The sequence below is a fragment of the Anomaloglossus baeobatrachus genome, chromosome 4, assembly GCF_048569485.1.
Source record: "Anomaloglossus baeobatrachus isolate aAnoBae1 chromosome 4, aAnoBae1.hap1, whole genome shotgun sequence".
Classification (NCBI taxonomy): Eukaryota; Metazoa; Chordata; class Amphibia; order Anura; family Aromobatidae; genus Anomaloglossus; species Anomaloglossus baeobatrachus.
Window position 1 is genome coordinate 676,626,697 of NC_134356.1, and position 6,424 is coordinate 676,633,120.

Sequence of the window (6,424 nt, forward strand, 5' to 3'; positions counted from 1 at the left end):
AATACTTGTGCCAGGACCTGGAAAACCTTTTGACTGAAGGCCAGATGTCTTGAAATCTCAGGTTTCTTTGTCGCTCCTAATTGGGAGACCCAGACAATTGGGGTGTATAGCTACTGCCTCCGGAGGCCACACAAAGCATTACACTAAAAAGTGTAAGGCCCCTCCCCTTCTGGCTATACACCCCCCGTGGGATCACGGGCTGCTCAGTTTTCAAGCTTTGTGCGAAGGAGGTCAGACATCCATGCAATAGCTCCACTGTTTAGTCAGCAGTAGCTGCTGACTATGTCGGATGGAAGAAAAGTGGGCCCATATGGGGCCCCCAGCATGCTCCCTTCTCACCCCACTTGCGGTTTGTAAGGTTGAGGTACCTATTGCTGGTACGGAGGCTGGAGCCCACATGCTGCTTTCCTTCCCCATCCCCCTGATGGGGCTCTGGGTGAAGTGGGATCTTACCGGTCTCCAGGCACTGAGACCGGGCTCCATCCACAGACCCAGAGAACCTGCTGGATTTGGAGCTGAGTATCCTCAGGGACAGGGCCCTGTGACATTAAGGTACTCTGTGTCCCCGGGCAAGCGCGCACACACACACCAGCATTGCTGGGAGTGCTAGTGCGCCGGGGACAACAGCGCAGAGCGCTTGTGCTATTATTCACTGCAGCTTTGCTGAGTGAATTTATGTATTGGGAACGGCCGCGCCGGCCGCTGCTGGGTGTTTTACACTGTGGCGCGGCTGGGACTTGTGGTGCGCCGGGGACTTCCGCGCCGGCCGTGCACATAGGACGGCCGCGCTTATTACTCGAGTCCCCGGCTTTGCGGCCTAGTTTTCCTTTCGTTCCCGCCCCCAGCCCTGCCAGTCAGGGAAGGGGTGGGACGCTGTACAGTAAGTCAGCGCAGGGAGCTGGAGTCTGCTTTGCATTCTCCAGCCCCCTTCACTAGACTCAGTGGGACGCCGGGTTCCCGCTCTTGTCTCGGGCACGCCCTCGGCCCGCCCCTCTTCTCTGGACGCCAGCAGCCATTCCGGCACGCAGAGCGGGAAAACGGAGACAAGCGCTGAGCTAGCAGTCACAGGAGGCGCCAACACCTGCTTTTGTGCGGGCGGTAAGCGGCAGCTGCAGCTGACCCACTAATGCCGAAGTGTCCTGCTGTATTTTTCTTCGGCGCTCCATTGGGAGACCCAGACGATTGGGTGTATAGCACTGCCTCCGGAGGCCACACAAAGCAATTACACTAAAAAGTGTAAGGCCCCTCCCCTTCTGGCTATACACCCCCAGTGGGATCACTGGCTCACCAGTTTTCTGCTTTGTGCGAAGGAGGTCAGACATCCACGCATAGCTCCACTGTTTAGTCAGCAGTAGCTGCTGACTATATCGGATGGAAGAAAAGAGGGCCCATACTAGGGCCCCCAGCATGCTCCCTTCTTACCCCACTTGTGGTTTGTAAGGTTGAGGTACCTATTGCTGGTACGGAGGCTGGAGCCCACATGCTGTTTTCCTTCCCCATCCCCCTGAGGGGCTCTGAGGAAGTGGGATCTTACCGGCCACCAAGCCCTGAGGCCGGGCTCCATCCACAGACCCATAGAACCTGCTGGATGTGGAGCGGGAGTGCCGTTCAGGGACAAGGCCCTGCAACTTTCAGGTACTCTGTGTCCCCGTATGACAGGCCACGCACATCCCAGACTTGCTGGGTGTGCTAGTGCGCCGGGGACTGTAGCGCTGTGCGCTGGGCTTATAGTCCCCGCAGATTACTGGGGGACTTTATGTGTGTGGATCGCCGCGCTGACCGCCCCTGGAGCGGCGGCGCAGCTGCGACTTGTAGTGCGCCGGGGACGCGCCGACCGCGCTTTTACGGCGGCGGCGCTTCTAACTTTAGTTCCCGGTTTGTTCTGCGGCCTAGCTCCGCTTCGTTAACGCCCCCCACCCTGTCAATCAGGGTAGGGGAGAGACGTTGTTCAATCGGCAGCGCCGAGGGCTGGAGCACGATTTACATGCTCCAGCCCTCTCACTGAGCACAGTAGGACACAGGCTTCGCGCTTTTTCTCTGTGCACGCCCTAGGCCCGCCCCCAGGCTTGCAGCTCCCCAGGACGCCGGCAGCCATTATACACATGCAGTCTGGCTGGAGAACGGACGCAGGCTCTGGGGGACCCAGGCTAGGGATTTCTGGCGACCACACACCCGCGCTAAGCGGGCGGTAAGCAGCACATACGTGCGGCCCCACTAGTGCCACAGTGTTATATTGGTGTACTGTTTTTTCGCTGTACCAGATATATTTATATATACATATACTGCACTGTTTGGTCGCTTCTTGGCTGTATACCCTATATTACTCTGGGGAGACAACAACATGTCATCCACAAAACGCAAGGGTGCCAAGGCAAGGGCTGCTTACACTGCTTGTACAGCATGTGGGGCTAATCTACCAGCAGGCTCCAACGACTCTCATTGTGTGCAATGTTCAGTCCCAGTGGCACTTCGTCAGCCAGAGCCTATGGTGGTGGTAGCCCAGGCAGAGTCGCCTGCGAACCCTGCCCCGGTGACGGGGTCAGAATTTGCAGTTTTTGCTGATAAAATGTCTGTGACTATGGCAAAAATCCTGGAGACCTTGCAGTCCAGGCCAGTTGCTCAGACCATGGACACCGCTGTGTCTATGTTCCCCGGCCCCCCTCAGCTGGAATTAATCCGTAATTCAAGGGGGTCCCAGGCATCACAGGCTGAGGGCTCTGACTCCGATGACAGTCCCAGTCCGCCTAAGCGAGCTCGCTGGGAGAGACCCTCCACGTCATCACGCGGATCAGGGTCTCAGCGAGAAGGGTCTCTATATGATGACTCAGAGGTGGGTGATCAGGAGTCTTGTCCTGACGCCGCACTCAATTTGGATACGCCAGATGGTGACGCCATGGTAAATGACCTTTATAGCGGCCATCAATAGGCTGTTGGATATTTCTCCCCCAGCCCCTTCTGCAGAGGAGGCAGCTGCACAGCAGGAGAAATTCCATTTCCTGTATCCCAAGCGTAAATTGAGTACTTTTCTGGACCACTCTGACTTCAGAGAATCCATCCAGAAACACAATACTTATCCGGACAAGCGTTTTTCTAAACGCCTTAAGGATACACGTTATCCTTTTCCCCCTGACGTGGTCAAACGCTGGACCCAGTGTCCAAAAGTGGACCCTCCAATATCCAGGCTTGCAGCTAGATCCATAGTTGCAGTGGAGGATGGGGCTTCACTTAAAGATGCCAATGACAGACAGATGGACCTTTGGTTGAAATCTGTCTATGAAGCTATCGGCGCGTCGTTTGCTCCAGCATTCGCGGCCGTGTGGGCGCTCCAAGCTATTTCAGCTGGTCTGGCACAGGTGGACTCTCTCATACGTCCAGCAGTGCCGCAAGTGGCGTCCCTAACTACACAAATGTCTGCGTTTGCGACCTACGCTATCAATGCGGTACTGGACTCTACGAGCCGTACCTCAATGGCATCCGCCAACTCTGTAGTTTTGCGCAGAGCCTTGTGGTTAAAAGAATGGAAAGCAGATTCTGCTTCTAAAAAATGTTTAACCAGCTTGCCATTATCTGGAGACAGACTGTTTGGTGAGCAATTGGCTGAGATCATTAAACAGTCCAAAGGTAAGGACTCCTCCTTACCCCAGCCCAGATCAAGCAAACCTCAGCAGAGGAAGTGGCAGTCAAGGTTTCGGTCCTTTCGAGGCTCGGGCAAGCCCCAATTCTCCTCGTCCAAAGGGACTCAGAAAGAGCAAAGGAGCTCTGATTCCTGGCGGGCTCACTCACGCCCCAAGAAAGCAACCGGAGGTACCGCTTCCAAGGCGGCTGCCTCATGACTTTCGGCCGCCTCCCTCCGCATCCTCGGTCGGTGGCAGGCTCTCCCGCTTTTGCGACATTTGGCTGCCACAGGTCAAAGACCGGGGGGTAACAGACATTTTGTCTCACGGGTACAGGATAGAGTTCAGTTCTCGTCCTCCGCCTCGGTTCTTCAGAACTTCCCCACATCCCGACCGAGCAGATGCCCTTCTGCAGGCGGTGAATTCTCTAAGAGCAGAAGGAGTGGTGGTCCCTGTTCCTCTTCAGGAACGAGGTCAAGGTTTTTACTCCAATCTCTTTGTGGTGCCAAAAAAGGACGGCTCATTCCGTCCTGTTCTGGACCTAAAACTGCTCAACAAGCATGTGAACGCCAGGCGGTTCCGGATGGAATCCCTCCGCTCAGTCATTGCCTCAATGTCTCAAGGAGATTTCCTAGCATCAATAGACATCAAGGATGCTTATCTCCACGTGCCGATTGCTACAGAGCACCAACGCTTTCTACGCTTCGTGATAGGAGACGACCATCTTCAGTTCGTAGCTCTGCCATTTGGTCTGGCGACAGCCCCACGGGTGTTCACCAAGATCATGGCGGCAGTGGTAGCAGTCTTGCACTCTCAGGGACACTCTGTGATCTCTTACTTGGACGATCTACTGGTCAAGGCACCCTCTCAAGAGGCATGCCAACTCAGCTTGACTGTTGCACTGGAGACTCTCCAGACGTTCGGGTGGATCATCAACTTCTCAAAGTCAAATCTGTCACCGACACAATCACTAACGTATCTTGGCATGGAGTTTCATACTCTCTCAGCGATAGTGAAGCTTCCGCTGGACAAGCAGCGGTCTCTACAGACTGGGGTGCAGGCTCTCCTTCAAAGTCAGTCGCACTCCTTAAGACGCCTCATGCACTTCCTCGGGAAGATGGTGGCGGCAATGGAGGCAGTCCCGTTTGCGCAGTTTCATCTGCGCCCACTTCAATGGGACATTCTCCGCCAATGGGACGGGAAGTCAACATCCCTGGACAGGAAAGTCTCCCTTTCCCAGACGGCCAAGGACTCTCTGCAGTGGTGGCTTCTTCCCACCTCATTATCACAGGGAAGATCCTTCCTACCACCGTCTTGGGCGGTGGTCACGACAGACGCGAGTCTGTCAGGGTGGGGAGCAGTTTTTCTCCACCACAGGGCTCAGGGTACGTGGACTCAGCAGGAGTCCACCCTTCAGATCAATGTTCTGGAAATCAGAGCAGTGTATCTTGCCCTACTAGCCTTCCAGCAGTGGCTGGAAGGAAGGCAGATCCGAATTCAGTCGGACAACTCCACAGCGGTGGCATACATCAACCACCAAGGGGGGACACGCAGTCGGCAAGCCTTCCAGGAAGTCCGGCGGATTCTGATGTGGGTGGAAGCCACGGCCTCCACCATATCCGCAGTTCACATCCCCGGCGTAGAAAACTGGGAAGCAGACTTCCTCAGTCGCCAGGGCATGGACGCAGGGGAATGGTCCCTTCACCCAGACGTGTTTCAGGAAATCTGTCGCCGATGGGGAAGGCCGGACGTCGACCTAATGGCGTCCCGGCACAACAACAAGGTCCCAACCTTCATGGCACGGTCTCGCGATCAAAGAGCGCTGGCGGCAGACGCCCTAGTGCAAGATTGGTCGCAGTTCCGGCTCCCTTATGTGTTTCCACCTCTGGCATTCTTGCCCAGAGTGCTACGCAAGATCAGATCCGATTGCAGCCGCGTCATACTCGTCGCCCCAGACTGGCCGAGGAGGGCGTGGTATCCGGATCTGTGGCAGCTCACGGTCGACCAACCGTGGGCACTACCAGACCGACCAGACTTACTGTCCCAAGGGCCGTTTTTCCATCGGAATTCTGCGGCCCTGAACCTGACTGTGTGGCCATTGAGTCCTGGATCCTAGCGTCTTCAGGATTATCCCAAGGGGTCGTTGCCACCATGAGACAGGCTAGGAAGCCCACGTCCGCTAAGATCTACCACAGAACGTGGAGGATATTCTTATCCTGGTGCTCTGCTCAGGGAGTGTCTCCCTGGCCATTTGCATTGCCTACCTTTCTTTCTTTCCTGCAATCTGGGTTAGAAAAAGGTTTGTCGCTCGGCTCCCTTAAAGGTCAGGTCTCGGCGCTATCCGTCTTTTTTCAGAGGCGTTTGGCACGCCTTCCTAAGGTGCGCACGTTCCTACAGGGGGTTTGCCATATCGTACCCCCGTACAAGCGGCCGTTAGATCCATGGGATCTGAACAGGGTACTAGTTGCCCTCCAGAAGCCGCCCTTCGAGCCTCTGAGGGAGGTTTCGCTTTCTAGGCTATCACAGAAAGTGGCTTTTCTGGTAGCGATCACATCTCTTCGGAGAGTGTCTGAGCTGGCAGCGCTGTCATCCAAGGCTCCCTTCCTGGTCTTCCACCAGGACAAGGTAGTGCTGCGCCCCATTCAGGAGTTTCTCCCGAAGGTGGTATCCTCTTTTCATCTTAATCAGGATATCTCTTTGCCTTCGTTTTGTCCTCATGCAGTTCATCAGTATGAGAAGAATTTACATTTGTTAGATCTGGTGAGAGCACTCAGAATCTACATTTCCAGCACGGCGCCCTTGCGCCGTTC